At 58.7% G+C, this 21,256-nt stretch overlaps 1 protein-coding gene across 1 annotated transcript in view; it reads left to right on the plus strand.

Moving 5' to 3' along the window:
• The first annotated feature begins 11,589 nt into the window (after nt 1-11,589).
• The window catches only part of CDK18 (cyclin dependent kinase 18), a 30,353-nt gene continuing 20,686 nt past the window's right edge, over nt 11,590-21,256 (plus strand). The window contains exon 1 of the mRNA XM_068995659.1: nt 11,590-11,668. The gene's annotated coding sequence lies outside the window, so the exon portion shown is untranslated. The remainder of the gene's footprint in view (nt 11,669-21,256) is intronic.

A 21,256-nucleotide genomic window follows, 5' to 3' on the forward strand; every position in this document is an offset into this window, starting at 1 on the left:
GAACTCCACGGGCAGGACTCGCGTTATCCCGCGGGATGAACTCCACGGGCAGGACCCAAGTTATCCCCGGGGGGGATGAACTCCACGGGAAGGACTCGCGTTATCCCCGGGGGATGAACTCCACGGGCAGGACCCAAGTTATCCCGGGCGGGATGAACTCCACGGGAAGGACTCGCGTTATCCCGGGGGATGAACTCCACCAGGGATAACAGGAAGCAGTCGCTTCATGGCGGGGGCCGATCCCCCTCGCAGCCCGGAGCGCACCTGCCCGGGGCAGATGCGGACGCCGCTCCCGACGCTCCGCTCCCTGCCGGGGCCGCGCGGCATATGGTGCCTGAGTTTTAATTTCCTCGGCACGGCGGCTCGTGTGGCGACTGGCAGGTTCCTCACGGCGCTCCAGCAGGCCTTTGATTAACCCCCGGTAGGTCCCGGCGTGCCAAGTGTCCGTATGGGCTGAACAAAGCGCTTCCCGATCCCACCGCTCCCGACTTCCTGCTCATTAACGGCGAGCGCTTCGCTTGAGCCCCGGCCAGGCGAGCGGGAGCTGAGTCCTGCCTGCCTTTAAAGCTGCCTCTTCCCACGTTGTGGCAGCTGAGATCCCGCGAGGAGGAGCCTGGCTATCCCTCTTTTTCAAACCCTGCCTACCTATTCGCCAAGTGAAATGTTTCAACCAGCAGCGGCGGGAGAATCCAGTTTTTCCTCAGGGCTGCCCTCCCATGCTCCCTGCAAACACAAGTGGAGCGGCAGGGTTTCACTGGGAAAGCTTCCACTGTAGCCAAACCCACTTTTCCTGCGAAATTCGAGGTCCTTTATTCCATGAGAAATCAGCGCACCCCTGTGACAGGTCCCTGCGGGATTACAAGGGGTGTCTGGGGCATTCCCGGCACACACGCGGTGCTCGCAGGGCTGCTCATCCTCCTGCGTTAATTCCCGATTCCTCACGGGAATTCCTTCCACTCCACACTCTCTTCAAGCCGCGGCTGGGCCGGGGATGGTGTGAGCACAAACGGGACACGAGCGGCCTGGCGGTGACCTCTGGAAGGATTCTGATGTGGCTGCGACAGCGGGGATGTCACTTCAGCGCGGGATCCTCGCGGGAGCAGCGAGGGGGGAGCCCCTCGGGTGGGTTGTGGTCGGGGGGAGGTTGTGGGGAGCAGCTGTTCCTCGGGGAGGATGCGCTGTTCCCAGCTCGGATCCCGCTCTGCAGCATCCTCAGGGCGCTCTGCTCCTTCCCTGGCATCAGAGGGAGCAATCCCGGCGGGTTTCTGCAGATAAAGAGCCTGAAATGGGTTTGCCATCTTCACGGGCTTGGGTTTTTAACAGTAGCAAAACCTGCTAAAAATGTAATTGGTTTATGTGACAAAACAAAGCTGAGTCCTGCTCAGAGAACCCCATTCACCTCTGCTTGGGCACAGAGGGAATCCTTGGGACAGCAGATTCCATCAGGGAGTTCCTTCTGTTAATTCCGTGTGGCTGCTCCATCCCTGGCAGTGCCCAAGGCCAGGCTGGGCGGGGCTTGGAGCAGCCTGGGACAGTGGGAGATGTCCCTGACCATGGCAGGGGTGGCACTGGGTGGGCTTCAACGTCCCTTCCCTCCCAAACCATCCTGGGGTTCTGGGATTCCATGAAACCTCAGTGTCCTACCAGACCTGTGTGAGAGCTGATGGCGTTTTCCTGGAGTATCGGAGATCAGGAATCTCCCGCAGTGGAGCAGAAGAGTCTTTCCCAGCAGCTCCGACTGCGCTGGTGGCAGCCTCAGGACGGGGACCCCCACGGGGCTGTGACCCCTCCCCCTGCAGCATTTCGGGTGAAGCCCTGAACGTCACACGGTGCCTGGTGCTTCCCAAAGTGTGCCCGAGGCTTTTCCACTCTGTCCCCACCCCAGCTGGCCGCGCAGGCGGATTTCGGAGGGGCAGCAGCAGTGGCGGTGCTGTCCCCTGGCAGAGCGGGTCCGGCAGTCCCGGCTGAGCTCTGCCAGCACTCGTGTGCTGGGAGGACTGGGAGGACTGGGTTTGGACAGACCACGGTCTCCTCCAGCTCCTCCTCAGCCCTGGCCCGTGCTTATCCCGCGGGATGCGCCAGCGCTGGTCCCGGGATCAGCAGCGCCCAGAGCCGAGAGGGGCACTGCGCACCGCTGGGTGACCAGGGAGGGTGGCTCGGCCGCGGCGGTGCCGGGCTGGGTTTCCCGGGAGCGGCCCGGCCTTTCCCAGGCAGGCGTTTCTCCAGAGGGCCACGAGGTGGAAGCATTTTCCAAAAACTGCCGCGGTCTCCGCGGGGCTGGGGACGAGCTGAGCGTGCCCGGAGCAGGGGACAGGGCAGGCGGGGAGCTGAGGGGTGGCCGTGGGTGGAGGAAAGAGCTGGGGAGGGACCAAGGAGGGACACAGGGAGGAAGCTCCTTCTCCAGGGAAAGGCTGCTGCAGCTCTCCATGATGTGAACTGCCCGATATCCAGGGGAAAATGTCCCGTGTCCTGCTGCTCAAGCACAGGGACGGCTCCATGCTCCGTGCAGGGGCTGCACCGTGCCATTTGTAACTTCTGGACCCCCGATATCCTGGAGGGATCATAAAACCATGGGGTATCCTGAGCTGGAAGGGACCCACAAGGAATCATGGATCCAGCTCCTGGCCCTGCACAGACACCCCGACATCCCTGGCAGCGCTGTCCGAACGCTCCCGGAGCTCTGGGGTTGTGCCCATTCCCTGGGGAGCCTGGGCAGTGCCCCAGCACCTTCTGGTGGAAGAACTTTGAACCTTCTCCTGCTTATCCAGCCTATCCCTCTCCCCTTCCCGACACAGCTCCACATGACCGGGTTCCCCTTTCCCCTCCCCTACACAGAATTCCTGGACCCTGGGATGTGGCAGCTCCGTGTAGCTTTCCCAGGAGGGCCAGCACAGGTATCCAGGTGCTCCCTATGGATCTGTGATCCTGGCAGGGCCCACCTGTGCCTTTTTGGGATCACCTGAGCTTCCCTGCGGGCTCAGGTACCACAGCCAGGGCAGGATTTGTCCCTTGGCACAGTGACACGCTCAGCGCTCGTCCCTCACGCCCGACACGCGCTCGGGGTGCTGAGTCACGGCCGATTGTCCCTTATCATTCCCGGACACTGCCGGGCAGGGATGGATCCAGGCTCCATCCAGCCTGGAGCGTGTCTGAGCTCACGGGAGATGAAAGAGCTCGGCCACCCAGGCTCCAGCACAAAGCAGGGTGGGGACAGAGATCCCATCAGTGTCACTCCTTAGGGCCATCAGGCTGTGTGAGGGTGCTCTGTTCTCCTGCAAAACCACATTTCCCTGGAATATTTCATGAGGGAGGCACGGAGAGGATGAAGGAGCTGGCAGCAGTGAAACAGAACCAAGATCCACCTCTGTGAAAGGCTCCTGTCCAGTGCTCTGGGGACACAGTCCCAGCCCCTTCACCCCTTCTCTGTCTGTGACAATTGAATTGGACATTTCCTTGTTGGCTGCGGGTGTGGAGGGGTTAAAAACGTTAAAAAAAACAGGGAAAAAAGGATCTATAGAGGCAGCAAAATGGGGACTGCACCCCTGCGAGTGATGAGGCCGCCAGATGTTTGGAGAGGGGGTTAAAACATCGCCAGCTTCCAGGCAGGACCAAATTCCTTGGCTGGCTCTGCTCCAGCCCCAGCTCCCAGCAGCTCCAGCACCCCCGTGTGTGACGGGGACATGTGCAGGCCCTGCTGGGAATGCAGGAACGCCCTGACATTCAGCCTCCCCTCCCTGTGTTTGGTGAGGAAACAGCTAAAAATAAGTTGGTGATACCCAAGGGGCTTCTGAGAACCACCAAAGGCAGCGAGGGGAGGCTGGGTACAGAACGGGTGCTTTCCTCTCCATCGAAGGGGTTTTGTGGACTTTATTCCTGACTGGAAGCAGCAGCAGCAGGGCAGGATCAGGCTGAGGGCCTGGGTGGGGCTGGGCCTGTCCACAGAGCTCTCAGCATCCCTCGGGAGGAACCCTGAGCCTCTGCCAGCCGGGAGAAGTCACTGGGAAGGTTTCTCCGAGCCTGGCAGGGAGGAAAGGGGGTGTCAGGCTGCTGGGAGAGACTCAACCTGCAATTAAAGCACTTTTTTGAGGGGGGAAATCGTAGAGTTAATGAAGTAATCAGAGCAGTCAGCAAGGAAGAGGCTCCTCTGGAGCTTCTCCCCAGACAGGGAGCTGGGCACTGGTGGCTTCCCCTGGGCAGCTGCCTCAGCACCAGTTAAAACAAATTCTGACCACCCTGAGAGCTCATTTTCCCCTCCCTGCCCAGCCCGAGCAGCACCTGAGCTTGTGCTGTCCCTGGGACGCCGAGGCTCTTCCCTGGGACGCTGCCAGCCCTGCCAGGCTGTGCCAGCTCCTACCTCCTGGAATTCCTCTGCCCTTTGCCGCTGTCACGCCGTGTTTGCTCGCAGGGAAGGAGGGGGCAAGGTCCTCGCCTGCCCCGCCTGCTCCAGCCGGTTTTGTTCGTGCTTTTTGCGGGGAGAAGCAGCACAGAGCAGCCTGTGAGGGTTTTCTGAGGAGGGAAGAGGCTGGAGCAGCGTTTAGGTTCCCCTAAATCCCGCTGGGATGAGACCAGGAGCGACCCCGAGGCGCACGGACTCTCAGGAGCTCAGGGAAGAGGAACCGCGAGGTCCCTGCGGTGCCCCTGGTGCTTTGACCACACTCGCCGTGCTTCTGTCACCTCCCCCCGCCCCCAGCTCCCAGCTGGGAATGTTTTGGGGCTGCTGTCGCTGCACCCAGCCCCGGCAGCGTGCCCTGCGCTCCCGGAGCTGTCACTCCCAGAGGGAAGGGCACAGCGCACACAGCGAGCGGCAGCTGCGGGAGAGGCTTTTCCCTCTTGCCAGCCGACTCCGCTGCCATCTGCTCCAGTTCCCTAATTATCCCGGCAGAGCTGGGGGATGTCAGACGGGACGGGAGGCGTGTGGGGGGAACAGCAGCTCCAGCAGCCTCGACAGCCCCGCGGGTGCTGCAGGAGCTCGGCTGGCACGGGAGTGAAGGTGGGACTGCGCCCACTCCGCTCCCAGCTCGGCCATTCCCGGCTCCATCCCTGCCATTCCTGCCCTCTCGGGGATTTTTCCTCAGTGCTCCACCATTCCTGTGTCCAGCCCGGCAGCTCAAGTCCGTCCTTGGCTCTCTTTCTTGGGAACGTTCTCACATTCATCATCCCTCTAATGCCCGCTGAAGTTTATGCCTGCATCAATGTTTTGGGAAGCCAGAGCTGGGCTGGATTCCTCGTTTGGGCTGAAAATAGCTGAACAGGCTGTGAGTCAAGCAGCAAATCCTGGCCGAGCATCCCGAGGCGGTGCGAGCCAGCAGTGGGGGAGTCCCTTCCTGGTGCCACCCAAGCTGTTCTGGCTGCACAGTGCCAGCTGCTGCCACAGCTCCTCCTGCTCCACCACCCACCCATCCACGCATCCCTGTGCCCAAAGCCTCGCAAAAGTCCTAATTATCCTCCAGCCAGGCCTCCTACACACAGGATTACCTCCTGCTAACAGGGTCTGCTGGTTTGGGCTGGAAAACCCCTGTTTGATGTCTGTTCTGGGTGTTGCTGGTCCCAGTCCAAGCAGGGACTCCCAGTTTGTGCCAGCAGGAAAGCACCAGCCCTTCTCTGGTGTGTTCGGTGTTCCTTGGCAGGGAGAAGGATCTGCCAGCTTTGCTCAGACACATTTCCCTGCAGAACTTTACCCCCGGTGCCCGTTGCTGCTGAGGAAGCAGCTCCCAGCCCCGGCTGCGCTCCCTCAGCCCTTCCCCTGGCAGGGAGCGAGCAGCGTTCAGCCTCCAGCTCACCCCGTGACCTGCCTGGGAAGGGGAAGCTTGTCAGTGACTCAGTGCGAGAGATGGATTGTTCCCTGAAAAAACAGCTTATCTCCTCCCCGCGCTTCGCACAGGGTGACCGGGGACAAGGTTCGCTCACAGGAGCAAACTCTGGCTCTTTCTGAACTGCAGCGCTGGCAGCGGGGCTGAGGGGGTTCAACCCCTGGGAAACAGCTGCTGAAACACCTGGAAACATCCAGGCAAAGCCGTTCCTGCAGGTCCCAGGGCTGGGTGACGCTCAGAGCTCTCAGGGGTGACAGCTCAGGTTCCGTGTGCGCTGAGCTTCCCTTCTTTGGGAGGGGCACCACGCAGTGAAACGCCAAAAGCAGAGGCCAAACCCCGCAGTGGCACCACAAGCAGGGCAAGGGAGGCTTTGGCACCTTCTGGGGCAGAACTTTAGGGATCTGTGGTGCTCTCTGCATTTTCCTGGCTTGCCCAATGCAGCTCTGCACACCCACAGCAGGGCCGTGGAGGAAAGACTTCATGCAGGCTTCTTTTTTTTTTTTACTTTGTTTTGCAATTTGGCAGCTCCTGGTTGCTAAGGGCCTGGATGTCTGGCGTGGATTGGTGGAGCTGTTGTTATGGTGATGCTCCATGGGCAAAATTCAGAGGAGATGCTGCTGGATTCACAGTCGGCCTCGTGGTTGCCATGGTCAGCAGGGCTGGGCACTTTGGGGACGGGGATTTTGCATCCCACAGCACTGAGAATTTTGACTCACTCAGTGATTTCCACTGAGTTTGGATTTAGGGTGCCTGAAATTCACAGAGAACCAATTCCAGTGTGGATGAGAGCAGCCTGCAGTGATCTGGGCTTGGGGATTTGCAGGGAGACCCTGAGGAGCTCCCTCAGCTCTGGGACACGCACAGGGATATGTGAACTCATCCCCGTTTCTCCTGGTCCTCATTTCACCCCCCTGTGAAGCAGGAATTGCGATATTCCTCTGTCCTGCCCGTTTTGGGAGTGACAGGACAAGGGGAATGGGTTCAGACTGAAAGAGGGGAAATTTAGCTTGGATAGATGGAAAAAACCCTTCCCTGTGAGGGTGGGGAGGCCCTGGCACAGGTGCCCAGAGCAGCTGTGGCTGCCCCATCCCTGGGAGTGCCCAAGGCCAGGCTGGACGGGGCTTGGAGCAACCCGGGATAGTGGGAGGTGGAATTTTAGATGAGATGATCTTTAACGTCCTTTCCAACCCAAACCATTTTATGATTGACATTTCCTGAGCCTGTGAGCCCACCAGAGGTGTAACTGGGGGGGGGGGGTCGATGTTAAGTCAGGGTGTCCCACCCCTCGTGAGCCGCGGGCTGGGGTACGACACCGCCCTCCCAGTGACACCACTGGGCACATTTGCCCTCTCCAGCACGCAGCTCCCGCCGCGGCAGGCTGGGCACTGGAGCATGGCCCTATTTCCCAGCTTTCCTCGATTCAGCAGCCAGCTTTCACCCCAGCCCTGGGACTGCTGCTGAAGCGCAGCGCTGCTCTCCAGGCAATGATTTCCACATGCCTGCGTGTGCACCGGGGGGAGCGGCCAGGCCAGGCCAGGGCAGCAGCAGCAGCAGCAGCAGCAGCAGGAGGAGGAGGAGGCATTGAACACATTTTTCTTTCCATGACTCGCTGCCCGCGCTCCCATTGAGTGGCACGGCAGTGGGGAAGGGATGCAGTGACTGTGAAATGTTCCCCGCAGAGCTCCGGAGCCGCCGGCTCTCCTCGGGAGCAGCACACATGCGAGGCCATGTGAGCCGAGCGCTGGGGGAAACGTGCCCAGCAGCTGCTGAGGGCTCGGCACGGCTCTGCATCCTCAGCAGGAAAACAGGTGAATGTGAACCCCCCCCGGAGCTGACCTGCGCTTCCTGCAGGAGTCAGGCACTTTCCTGTTGCTGTTTCTCCACAGCTCCAGTCTGAGCTGTCAGGTTTAATCCACTCTCTGCCCTTACTGGTGATGGCCAGGGCTCTTCTGGGCTGCAGGTCTCAGCTCTGGAGCTCTCCCCAGGGACACAGCGGTGCCTGCTGGGTAGAGCTTGGTTAGGAGGTTGGATCTTTCTTAACTGGTTCTTACTGGGCCTGGTGTGGCGTCGCTGGGTGGGTTTGGTCTTCCCTGCAGCCTGAGGATGGTGCAGGTGAGCTCCTGCCTCTCTGTGTGTGCTGTGGGACGAGTGGGACGAGTCCCCCACTCTGGGGACAGGTATTCCATGGGGGCCAGCAGCTGGCAGCCAAAATTAGGTGTTCTTGCACCAAAAATTTGGTGCTTTTACAGCAAAGGACTCTTGGCACGGCTGTAGCAGGGCTGCTCCCTCCCTCTGTGACACATTGGGACACTGCTGTCACCTCTGCTCAGCCTGAGCTGCTCTTCTCTCCTCCTGAGGCAGCTCTGCCAGGCTGCCCCTGCTCCCCAGGCTGCCCCGGGCTCTGTCCCCCTCCTCGCCGTCCCAAACCCAGCACCAGGGCCGGCTGCAGTGTCCCCAGCGGGGCCTCACCATGTGAGGGAGAAGCGGAGGATTTAATGTGCCTGGCCAGGAGCCACGCAGGGAGCGGGAGCGTGCCTGGGGCAGGCGCAGTTTCACAGGGCAGGCACTGCCTGGGCTCCAGCTCCGTGCCAGCCGCTCGGAATTCCCAAATCCCTGTCCTCAGGCAGCTCGCCACAGGGACAAGGGGCGCACAGTGACGTGAGACCGGGGCTGGGATTGCCGTGCTGCTTCCTCACCTTCCTCTTGTCCCTCTCGCATCCCTGCGCTGGCGTTTGCGGGCAGGGAAGGTTCTGGAGAGGAGAAGCCCCGGGGAAGCCCTCGGGGTGTTTTTGGGATGCTACTCAGGATGCTGCAGCATTCCCTGGTGCTCCTGACAGTCTCTCCCACCTGCAGCCTGTGGGGCACAGGAGCCACTTTGCCCTGGGTTTGGGAAGGAGCGCAGCTCAGCAGCTCCTGGTTGGGTGTCTGGGGGTGCGTGTTCGGGTGAGTGATGCTCTGGTGTGGAGCACAAACAGGATTGCTCCTCTGGATCACAAAAAAAAAGGGGAAAAACTACACCGGAACGCAAAGTAATTGTAGAAACAAACTCACCAAAAAAACTCCCCCAAACCGCAGCCCTTTTGTCTGCCCTCTGCTCAGCCGGCACGTTTGGAAAATGCCCCGAGGCTCTGCCTTGCAAATTCACTGCGGGATCGCAGAGGCGTCGCAGGTGAGTGCCGAGTTCAACCCCGGCGACCTCAGAGCACACGAGAAGTGTCAAGGGACGCTTTGCTTTGGCCTCGTACGGGTGGGGCGGCCCCAGCCCCATTACCAGCCTCGTTACCCCTCCTCAGACGTGCCCTGCTCCCGCCCCCCATGCTGGGATCATCCATCCCGATCCCTCCCCTCCTCTCCCCTCTTTGAACGCGCCCGGCCCGGGATCCTTGCTGGGTGTTTCCCTCTGCACATCCTCCTCCAGAGCCGTCCCCGTCAGATTTCACAGCAATCCCCGGCATGCTGGTGGCTGTAATTTGTGTTTATGAGGAATGTTCTGCACCAAGGAGCAGCTGGTGTGACACAGCCACCGAGCTCGTGGCTCTGTCCCCCAGTTGCTGTAACCTTCCTGCCCTTTGCACGTCGCTTTCTCTTCATGGTTTCTCTGAAGCCCCAGTTTGGGGCCTTCTCCTCAATTTGCTGGAGCTTTTCCTGGGAATCTCTTTTCCTTTCTGTTTCAAGCTGGGTTTACAGCGCCAGGTGGTCCCGAAGCTGTGGCATGGGGGGTGTGGCAGCAGTTGTTGGAGCTGCACTGAGCTGGGAATGACGCAGAAATGCTTGAGACATCTCCCCCCCGGGTGACATCTCCCCTCTAAACAGAGGAGACGGGTGAATATGGAAGTCAGAGCCATGCCAGAGCCTGGGATGTGGGAAAAGAAACCCCCAAAGCTGCCCATTTCTGCAGCCAGCAGCAGGAAGGGAACGTGATGGGCACTCACGGGGAGCTGACTGGGCAGCCCACATGACCAGGTACTCATTGACCAGGGGTGAGGGGAGGACAGGCGTCCAAAGGAGCCACGAGCCAGCCTGGACATCACACCAAAGCCCTGGACATCACACCACAGCCCTGCACATCACACCACAGCCCTGGACATCACACCACAGCCCTGCACATCGCACCCTGCACATCGCACCCTGCACATCGCACCCTGCACATCGCACCCTGCACATCACGTCACCCCCGGGTCCCCCACTTTGCTGCTCCTCCCTGAGCGAAGGATGCAAATCCCCGTGAGATGCAGGTGACAAACGAGCCGCTCACCCTGTGTCACCAAGGATGGAGTCTCCCCCCTGCTACAAAGCCACCATGTCCCTGCTGGGTCACTGTGCTTCAATCCTGAACCCCCCACCTGCATCTGGAGGGGCAGTTCCAGTTCAGAGCCCGCTGGTTCAGCTCCTGTTCTCACTGAGGAGCTGCTGTTGAAGCTTTTACCCCACTCCCGGAGCGCTCAGACATTGCTGAGGGTCTCAGGGGTGTTGCCCTGGGACAGGCTAAAGTGGCCAAAGGAGATGGATCCTGCTAGAACATCCCTTTCCTCCACGAGGGCTCAGCTTTGACACTTCTGCTGCGCCATCTGGGAAGCACTTCCCCGCTCCTCGAGGTGTCTCCCCGCCAGCCTGGTGGTTCTAAGATAAGAAATGAGAGTCAGCAAGTCCAGCGAGACTCCCACGTTCGAAAGGGGAAAGGTGGAAAGTTCTGGCAGCAGCAGAACAGAGGAAGCCCAAGTTTGTGTCTCCTGGACAGTTTTCTAGTGGAATCTCCATGTCTGGAAAGGAGATCCTAAATGCTTCCCCCAGTAGGATTTTCCCCCAAGGAACTTGTGTCCCCTTCCCTCCTCCTCGCCAGCCCTGCTGTGTCCTCCGTGTTCCCACTCTCCACATTCTCCGGAGATGGATTCTGTGCCTTCCCTGCCCAGGTTTCCCCCTGCCCTTCCCCACCACCTCAAACCTCCTGCACATCCCCCACATTTCGGCACAATACCCGCTAATCAAAAAACCTCTGCTGACAGACAGGGCGGTGTGTGGAGGGAAGGGGAGGATTAATATAGCTGAGGATATAAGAAATTAATTACTTTCAGGCAGACAATGTTGGCACCTCCAGTCAGCCTGATTTATTTCCATGGCTGCTCTATTTTTGGCGAACCCAGAATGTTTGACTAAATATAAGACAACAAGTAGCTGGAATGGGTGGCGGAGCCGCTGCTAAATCCACAACCCCGAGAGGCTGAAATCCCCACGGCCGCCGCTCCCGGTGTCAGGGCTGCCCCAGCTCTCACGCATCTGCCGAGAGCCTCAAGGACGAGCAGGAAGAGCCGCAGGAGGAACTCCCGTGGCTCGTGTGCGCGGCCGGGATCGCTGCGTGTGTGTTTGTTTGCGTGTTTGTGTCCGCCGTGCGCGGCTCCCGCCCGGGGCAGCGGGGCCGAGCGGGCTCCTTATCCCGGGGCTGCGGCGGGGAGGAGCCAGCGCCGCACGGAGCCGAGCGCCGGCAGCGCTCCCGCACCGCGCCGGGTCCCGCACCGCGCCCGCACCGCCCCCGGCCCCGCTCCGGCTGCCCCTGCTCCGGTACCGGCACCGGCACCGCTCCGGCTGCCCCTGCTCCGGCACCGGCACCGCTCCGACTCCCCCGGCCCCGGCAGCGGCCCCGCTCCACCCCTCTCCTGCTCCGGCACCGGCTCCAGCATCGGCCCCGCTCGGGAGCCGGTACCGCTCCAGCCGCTCTCCGGTCCCGGCCCCGCTCCGCTCGCAGCCCGGCCCCGTTCCCGGAGCGGCCCCGCGGTCCCGCAGCACCGCCCCTGCTCTGCCCCGCAGCCGGCAGGAAGGAGGAAGGGACACGGCAGAAGGGAGAGCGACCTGCTCGGCGGCCGGTGAGTGCCGGGGTGACCCCGCCGAGGGCCGGGGGGCCCTGCCCGCCCCCCAGCCCCTCCGGCCGGCAGCGCTCGGGGGGCCGCGGCCGCTGCCTTTGGGGCTGGCGGGGCAGAAAGTGCGAGGGGAGGGGAGAGCTGAAGTTGGAGGTGCGGGCAGGGAGGGTTCAGCTCGGTACGAATTTCTGCCTCGGTGTTCCCTGGTGCGGGGGATTCCTGCGCGTGTTTGCTCCTAAACCTGCTTTAGGGAGCCCAGCTCAACCCCAGTACTGGACTTTGACAGGCACCCCTGGCGTGGGTCCCGCCACGTGTGAAGGGCCTGGGGGGACCCTTCCAGTGTGGAATTCCCTGGGGGCGACACCCAGGCTCTGTCCGGAGGGAGCCCTGCCCCGGGCTGGCAGCTCGGCATTCCCCTGGCGCTGCAGTTTTTGGTGGCTGTCACAATCAGCTGCATCTCTCCAGCTCTGCCTGTTGCTGTGACAAGTTCCCGGGGCTGTGCCCCAGAATGTGTCCCCCCTCCTTGTCCCCAGACAGCCCGCTGGGAGCTGCCCTCCGTGCCCTGCCAGCCTGAAAAGCTTTAATAGTCTCATCTCTCCGTGAAAACAACCTGGGCCGAGCGTGTTGGCACAATGGTGGCATCAGCTCTGAAAGGAGGAAAGAATCAGGGTCAGGCCTGGGGCTGCTGGCGCTGGGTTTTGTGCTGTGCATCAAGGAAACGAGCAGTGCAATGTGATGTGTGCTGCGTGTGCCGGGCTTGGCGAAGGTGCCTGAAGGGGGAAAGGCTTTGAACAAGCATCAGGCAGAAAGTTGGAGCCTCTGCATGAGGTTTGTGAAAGGGCAGGAGCTGTCAGACAGGGCCCGGCGAGGAGCCAGGATTAATTAATTCCCTCCTCGGTGGTGTGGGGCAGATCTGGGGTGTGGTTCTGGGATGTACCAGCACATGGGGCTGAAATGTGGTGAGTGCAAGCAGAGTCCTGTTTTCCAGCCTCACGAGGCTCTGACAGGGCCTGTGGGTCAGGGGAGAGGTCGTGAAAAGCAGTTCCCATGATCCCAAAGAGATTCCCTTCAGGAATTTGGCCATTAGGTAATGGTCAGTTCGTGTCAGCGGGCACACACAGGTGGCACAGAGATCTCAGAGTGCATTTGTGGTGGGGAGCATCCTCTCCTCCCTAGAAAAAGGTGGGAGGTGATGTACAAGAGTCCCAGGAGGAAGGAGCAGGAATGGGAGGGCACCTGGCTCACCCCATCCATGGAACTCCCTCAGCGTGTGAGGCACCCAGCTCAGACTTGGCTGATTTTCAGCCTCTCTGTCACGCCAGAAGATTTCTGAACAAGTTTTGGTGTCCATGCTCCAGGCAGGACCATTCTGAGGGCAGGGCCTGCAGATTTGTTCCCAAGTTCCCAGGCTTACTCACTCGTGCTGGAAAATATCGGTACCACGTCCAAATGGGAGCAGTTAATAAATGAGTAGTGGAACAACCTCGCCAGCAATCCGGGGAGTTCCTCCTCTCTCATCCTGCTGGAATAGAAAGAGAGAAAAAATTACAACTAATCAGGGCTCTGGAGATCTCCCCCTGTCCACGGCCTTGCCACGGGTTCTGCCTGGCCTTGGCCACGTCGCTGCCGTGTCCCCACGTCCGAGTTCCCCCATCTGTCAACTCCTGACCTTGCTTTGTTCTCCGGGCTTTGCTCCCTGAGCTCCGCAGAGCTTTGGGATGCTGGCAGGGATGGCAAGCACTGAAATCATCTCCGTGCCGTGAAGGGCCCTTTCACCGAAGCAGCTCCCTGGGGTGCCCTGAATGGACCCTTCGGAGAGGCTGCGCTGGTGACAGAGTGACCGAGGGAAGCGATAGTGTCACACCTTCGTGGTTACAGGTGCCTGAAGTGTGGCTGGCTGCTTTTTATTGGCTTCCAAACGAGCTGCTTTAAATCTTGACTTTCTGCCTCTCATTGCCAGTGTCACTTGTCCCTCAGGGACAGGCTGGGGTACAGAGGGTGCTGCAGGGGACAGTTTTTGCCGTCCCTCGCTGGCACTGGATCCAGAGCAGGCAGATGAGAGCAGCTGCGTTTTGCACAGGGCAAAATACAGAGGCAAGATGGAGCTACAGGGAGTTTTGATCTCCCAAATCCATGAGGATTCCTGTGTCCTCCCTGTCCTTCCACCCGGTCAGGCAGAACCCTGGGTGTTCGCTCTCCATGTGCATTAAAATATCCACGTTGCAGCTTGCACTGGGTCCATCCCCTCGGTCCGGCCTTCTGGAGAGAAATGAATGTTTGGTCAGTCCCTGTAAACCCTGGGACATTCCTCTGGCTTCCACACAGACCTGAGGTTTGGGCCAGGAAGGCTGAGAATCTCCAGAAAAGCTGGGATCTGTGTGTTTGGAGTCATGTCCAAGAAGAGTAAGAGTTTCCAAGAGGGCTTATGCTCGGTAGGAGCCTCCCAAATTCTCCTTCCATCCTCAGGGAAATTGAGGCAGCTTCTCCAGGCAGCAGGACAGGCGGGCTTGGCTCAGCTCAGAGGAGATCCCAAGCCTGGAGCGAGCTCTGCTCTGTGTAATCCGTGTGCTGACACCCCCAAAGCTCAGCTCTGCTGGGCTGGGTTTGCATCTGTGCAGGCAGGAGAGCAGTGAGAGGGCTCTGCTTGGAAAGGGCCCTTTGCTGTCAGTGAACCCTGTCCGGGCAGAGTTCTGCCCTGCTGGGTTTGCTCTCCTCTAAATCCACTGGCTCCTGCTGTTTGTCCAGGGAAACCTGACGGCAGGAAGCAGCCCGTTGATGGATGTGGCCCGGATCCCAATCTGGTGAACAATTAACTTTGCCGAGTCGCTCTGTAATCAGCTGGAGCATCTTTTGCCCTCTCTTCCTGCTCCCAATCTCCCGACCGAGGGCTCTTTCCGAGGCAGCGTTTTGCCCGCAGCCAGTGCTGCTCATCTGCTGCTTGTTTGCTCAGTCGCTCCCAATCTCTGGCTCCTATCTCTTGTCTGGCTGGAAAAGAAACTGCTGTGGGATTATTTTCGAGCCACGGAGCAGTGCGGGAAGCCCCGGGAGAGGGCTGGGGTTCGTCTGTGCTGCTGCCACCGCTGCCACCTCTCATCTGTCTGCTCGTCCTTCACCTCCCTCCCTCCCCACAGCTCATTCCAACCCCAGCCCGAGACCTGTGCTCCCTTTCCTCCTGGCTTTCCCTGCTGGTTTAGGGATGAGCTCCAAGCCACCCCAGTTACAGCTGGATTTTCGCAGCCACATTCCCTGCCGGGGATTGTCCGCATCTCTTCCTGCCCAGTGGGCTGATCCCTGCTGGAAGTCTGGGCATTCCTTCCCACACCTGAGCAGCAGCTGAGCTCTCGTTGGAGCTCTGAACGCAGAGTGCAGCTCCAAGTGGAGGCATGACCTGCGGGAATGCAGCTCAGGAAGCGGAAGGATGCTCCAGGCTGTGGGGCACTCGCTCCAGCGAGTTGGATCCTGCTGCCAGCACCAGCAATTCTGGCTTTGGTTGTGGCTTTTCCTCCCATTTTCTGCCGTCCCTGCCACCCCCGGGGTGCTGGGGGCAGAAATAACTTGGGAAGTGTTCAGAGGGGGATGCCTGAGCTGCTGTTTTCAAGGATTGCTGCTTTTTGGGATCCAGGAGCAGCTCAGGTGGGACATTTCAGGGATCCCAGCTGGCTTTGCTTCCCTTTCCTCTCCCTTTGTGGGTTTAAACCAGAGACAATTCCTCATTTCACATCGTGACCCCTCCATCCCTGGGGCCTGCAGGCACTGCCACAACAGAAATCGTAAATTGAGTGGCAAATTCCCGATCCAGAGCTGGCAGAGCCTGGTCCCTGTCACCTCTGCCAGCGCTGCAGGGACTCCTGGATCAGCCGAGCTGCTGCTGTGATGCAGAGAGGGGGAAGCAGGATGGACTGGGGCTGGTCACTGCCCTTTCCTGAGTGCCCGGGAAGGGAAAGCTCCTGTGGGCACCTGGAAGGGCACTGCTGATGAAGACACTCCAATTAATGCCATTTGCAGTTAATTATTTTGTTAGTTTTTAATTTTAAAGTTGCTTTCCTTATTAATTCCATTGATGACACCCAAAAATTCCACCCTGGCACCGCCCTTGTCACCTCCATTTGTCAGCTGGGAAACCGAGGCACGGGGTTTATTCCTGGCGTTAGGAAAACCCCATCGCTGGCTGCTCTGGATCTCAAACCTGAGGCCTAAAACTCTCTCCAGGACTTGTTGATCTGAACCCAACAGCTCCTGTCTCGCTGTGCTCTGGGTTTGATGAATTTAATTCATCTTTTGGGCACCCTTTCAGTGTTTGCTCATGTTTTTATTATTGAACCCTCTCCACGAACCCCCTCCCTCTGTTTCTTCCCCAATCCCTGAAATCCTCGGCCATTTCCTTTAAAACAACCCAAATTTTCCCAGCTGGAGTGGGGCAGGGCGCTGGGTTTGACCAGTTTTTTGTGGTGATTTCGCCTTGAATTGCTCCATTTAAAAGGAGAGGCTGCTGAAGCCGCCCGTAGACACCGAAACCTCCGAAGAAATCAAAGTGTGCCTTTTTTGGGAAGCAGGGAAACATTCCCAGCGTTCCATTGATTTCTGCTCTTTCTCCATTTCCATTTTAATGGTTTATTTTCTATTTAATTATGCGGGCAGCGTTCATGTGCTGGTCACTCAGGGGCTGAAATTCCTGATCCCAGGGGGATTTATCCTCAAAGGACCTCCCAGTTTTTCCCTCTCTCCAGTTGCTCCCAGCACTTCCTACTCTCGGAGCCGTGGCTTTTTTTAGTTGCTAAATCTGACAAGGTTTGGGAACAGGAGCCTCGGTTCTGCACTCGAGAACACGCACAGGAATATAAATTCAGCTCTTTGGGGTTTGTTTTCCTGCGTTCCAACACGGAACATCACCTGGAGCCTGGATTTATGCTGTCCAGGACTGGAATTACTGGGTGGAAAACCTTTTAGGATGGCAGCTTATGGGCCAAGCCTGTGCTGGAGCAAATGTTGATCCACAGGGATCTTCAGGAGATCTCAGAAACTGAGGATCCAGTCCTGATGCAGGAGATCCATAAACAACAGTGCCAAGGAAATGGTGCTGCAGCAGTGGTTTGGAGGGAGAATCCAGGGTTTGAGGGGTGGGATCCAGAGTCTGAGGGATAGGAACAAGGGTTTGGAGGGAGAATCCAGGGTTTGAGGGGTGGGATCCAGGGTTTGGGTGTAGGTTTTGGGATCTGGAGGTAGGCTGCAGATTTTGGAAGTAGGATCCAGGATTTGAGGGGTAGGATCCTGACTTTGGAGGCAGATTCCAGGATTTGGATTTGGTTTTGGGATTTGGAGGCAGGATCCAGGGCCAGATCTTTTCCTGGCTGTGCCACTGGCTGCTGCTTTGAGCCTGGGTGAGCCCCATCCCATCTCCAGATCTCTGATTTTCCTGTCCCTGTGGGAGGAAGGATAACGGCCAAATGCACAGCGAGGCTGGGGTGGAATGGGATGGGATGGATTTGGTCCCCATGACCCTCTGGGGTGGGATGGATTTGGTCCCCATGGCCCTCTGGGGTGGGATGGGATGGATTTGGTCCCCATGGCCTTCTGGGATGGGATGGGATGGATTTGGTCCCCATGGCCCTCTGGGGTGGGATGGGATGGATTTGGTCCCCATGGCCCTCTGGGATGGGATGGATTTGGTCCCCATGGCCCTCTGGGATGGGATGGGATGGATTTGGTCCCCATGGCCCTCTGGGATGGGATGGATTTGGTCCCCATGACCCTCTGGGGTGGGATGGATTTGGTCCCCATGGCCCTCTGGGATGGGATGGATTTGGTCCCCATGACCCTCTGGGATGGGATGGATTTGGTCCCCATGGCCCTCTGGGGTGGGATGGGATGGATTTGGTCCCCATGGCCCTCTGGGGTAGGATGGGATGGATTTGGTCCCCATGGCCCTCTGGGGTAGGATGGGATGGATTTGGTCCCCATGACCCTCTGGGATGGGATGGATTTGGTCCCCATGGCCCTCTGGGGTAGGATGGGATGGATTTGGTCCCCATGACCCTCTGGGATGGGATGGATTTGGTCCCCATGGCCCTCTGGGGTGGGACACGATGGAGTCCATCCCCCACATCCCCCCTGGGCTGGGTGTGCTGAGAGTCTGAGCAGGGTCTGAGCTGAGTCTTTGTGTGCCTGGGGAGGCTGAGGAGGAGGAGGAGGAGGCAGAACTGGAGCTTTCACTGCTCTTTTCAGTTATAGACAGAGATTGGTTTGGGCTCATCCAAATTAAAATGCAAGGAGAGTCTCTGTGTGCCCAAACTGCTCCCTGAATTTAAGAAATCACCCCAACACTGCCCTCACACCCCTCCCCTGCACATCCTCCTGCTTGAGCAGTGACTCCCAAAGGCCCTGGGAAGAGCAGGAGCAGCAGGAGCTCTCCCATTGCTCTCCCATCGCTCTCCCATCGCTCTCCCATTGCTCTCCCATCGCTCTCCCATCGCTCCCATGGGTGCTCTGGCCCTGCTGAGCCCTGGCTGGGACGTGCAGGATCTCCCCAAATTCCAGCTGCTGCCACACAGGGATGGGCAGAGCCGTTTCCTCACAGAGCTGCGTGGAAAAGGCCCAACGGGGGGATTTTAATTCCAGGAAAACACGGCACAGCATCCAGAGGGAAGGAGCGTTTCCATAAATGACCATTAGCAGCACGTGTGCTGTTTAAGGACTTGATCCCTCCCAATCCCCCCCGATTAATGATTAATTGTGCCACTAATTGCGCTATCGCAGCGTGGCAGGCCCAGCCACACCAGTGCTGAACCAGATCACACCTGGGAGCACTGGGGACAGGGCAGCTCTGCTGTGAGAGCCTGGCCCAAATCCCTCATCTCTTTGGGCCTCAGGATTATAATCCTGCCTTATCTCCAGCGTTTCCTTATCAGCTGTGAGGCAGGAGAGGATTGGATGCACTTGGAACAGCCCTGCTCCGTGTCATCCCTTTTTTTGCGTGGATTTTCCATGACTCCTGTGAAAACCACATGGAAATTGCTCTGTGTTTCTATCGGGAGGAGAGGAAAAGCACAATATTGGAATTTATTCCCATTATTTTGTGCTTTGGATGCCTCTTTCATGCACAGCAGGCTGCAGGCCAGCACCTGTCTCTTCCTTACAGTGTCCAAGGCCTTGAGGGCCCAGCCATGAGTTTTCCTGAGGGAGATCCCTCTCCCTCGTGCTCCTTCCTTCTGTTTATCTCACTCTGGGCTCTGTTATCTCTCCAAGGCTTGTGCAGGAACCAGTCTGGCTTGTCAAGGACGCTGGGGCTGCGGGGGCCTCCCCCAGCGAGGGTTTTCAAGAGCAGGGAGGAGGTGGGTTTGGAGTGAAGTGAACAAAATCTTTAAAAAAAAACCAATTAAAAAGGAATTAATTGATGGTTTTCAACCCCACCAATGTATTTGCTTTGTCTGCCAGTGCCACGAGTGACAGTGCAGCTTTGAGGACACGAGGCTGGGGCTTGGCTGGGTGGCACAGATGGCATTTACAGTTTAACGAGGAACAAGGTTTATCCAAACACTCTGTGCTCACCCAGTTCCCAGACAGGCCTGGAACGTTTCCTTCCCGGGGAAGGGAGCAGAGCTTGGCAGGCACCGAGGCAGGAATAATCTGTTTATTGCCCCTGGGAGCTCCTATTCCCTATCCAGGAGTGTCCGTGTTGGGATTAACAGGAAAACGTTGGAGCTGGGGGATGGATTTTAGGGTGGATTTTAGGGAGGGAGGTGCAAGGGTGGCTGAGGGATGGAGGATTCCTGGAAGGCAGCATCTCATCGGGTCTGGGATCCTGGAGGCTTTGTGTCATCACATCCCTGGACACTCCTTGGACATTCCTGTGCTTGAGGAAAAGGGTTCGAGGAAAAGGGTTCAAGGAAAAGGGAGAATGGAACCATCCCTGGAGCGTGAGGCAAGGATGTCCCAAAGCCTGGAACTTTGGCAGTACCAGGGATCTCATGCCAAGTTTGCTGCCCCAAAACTCTGCTTTTATCGCCCTGGCATCCCTGGAAGCCCCCTCTTGGCTCAGGAAGGTTTTTAAAGCTCCTGCCTTCCTCCAGCAGCTCAGTGGGACAGAAATCCCTGATCCCAGCTGGAGCAAGGACTGGAGCAATCCCTTTCCTCGTCTGGGAAGCAGAGCCAGGCCGGGAGGATCTCGGAGATCCCACATCTCACCTGGCTGGGGCTCTGAGATCCTCAGCACGAGGAAGGGTCGGGATAAAAGGTGTTGCAGGATTTCCCTTTGTAGGAGAGAGGGATCCAAAAGTAATCACTGATCACAGCTCCTGCTGTGCTTGGAAACCCTCTGGTTCCTCAAGCATTGGCTCCTCCTCGCCTCCCTCCCTGTGGCTGCTTTTCCCTCCCATCTGAGGGGGAAATACCCCACACGTGCCCAGGGCCCTGCAAGGATGGGTGCAGGACTGGTTTAAGATTAAATCCCAGCTTAGTGCAATCCTTGGCAGGGCAGGAGCCTGGCAGGGTTTGCTCCCTCCCTCCCAGCCATGTGACCCTGGCAGGGCTTTAAATAAAACAGATTTGAAACCCTTCAGGCCAGGGGTTTCTGTGCCTTTAACGCCAAACTGTGGCACTGCTGCTCCACAGCTTTGTCCTGGGGGAAGCCCAGGCCACGGCTGGGACTGGGAGTGACTGGAGTGGGGACAGGGGGTGGGAGCGGTGACCTGAGCCCACAGGTGACTTCAATTCAGCCACAGTAACTCAGAGAGCTGCTGCCGAGTCGGGAAGGGCTCTCTGTGTCCGAGGGGAAAAGTCCTGCTGGGAGTTTTCCTGAGATTTCCCACTGCCGGCCCTGCCGGAGCAAACCAGCTGTGCAGGGAATCTGCTGATCCAGAGGCTGTGAATCCCTGGATCCAGGCTGCTCCCGGCCTGGGGATGCTGAACGTACCAGGGAAGCGCTGACACCACCCCCGGCAGGGCAGGGACAATGCGAGCCCTGAGCTCCCCCGGCTCTGGGGTGGCCAAACTGGCCAGCAGTGGCCCCATTGTTGTCGCAGCTGAACACTGGACACTTCTCCCAGGTTAGGGAATAAGTGCCCAGTGTTCCAGGGCCGCTGGAATAATGACTGGCATTGGGATGCTGTGCCCAGAGCTGCCCTGAGCTCACCAGGAGCCGAGGGAGAGCTGAGGGCACAGAGAAAAGCGAAATATCCCGGGGCAGAACAAAGGGCCTTTGTGTGCTCCCGTTACTGGGCTCGTTGTCAGCTCCAAGCGGGAGTGGGAATGAGCATCCAGGGAGTGGGAATGAGCATCCAGGGAGTGGGAATGAGCATCCAGGGAGTGGGAACGTGCATCCAGGGAGTGGGAATGTGCATCCAGGGAGTGGGAATGTGCATCCAGGGAGTGGGAACGTGCATCCAGGGAGTGGGAATGAGCATCCAGGGAGTGGGAATGTGCATCCAGGGAGTGGGAACGTGCATCCAGGGAGTGGGAATGAGCATCCAGGGAGTGGGAATGTGCATCCAGGGAGTGGGAATGAGCATCCAGGGAGTGGGAACGTGCATCCAGGGAGTGGGAATGTGCATCCAGGGAGTGGGAATATGCATCCAGGGAGTGGGAATGAGCATCCAGCCA

Source organism: Aphelocoma coerulescens, chromosome 26, assembly GCF_041296385.1.
Source record: "Aphelocoma coerulescens isolate FSJ_1873_10779 chromosome 26, UR_Acoe_1.0, whole genome shotgun sequence".
Taxonomy (NCBI): Eukaryota; Metazoa; Chordata; class Aves; order Passeriformes; family Corvidae; genus Aphelocoma; species Aphelocoma coerulescens.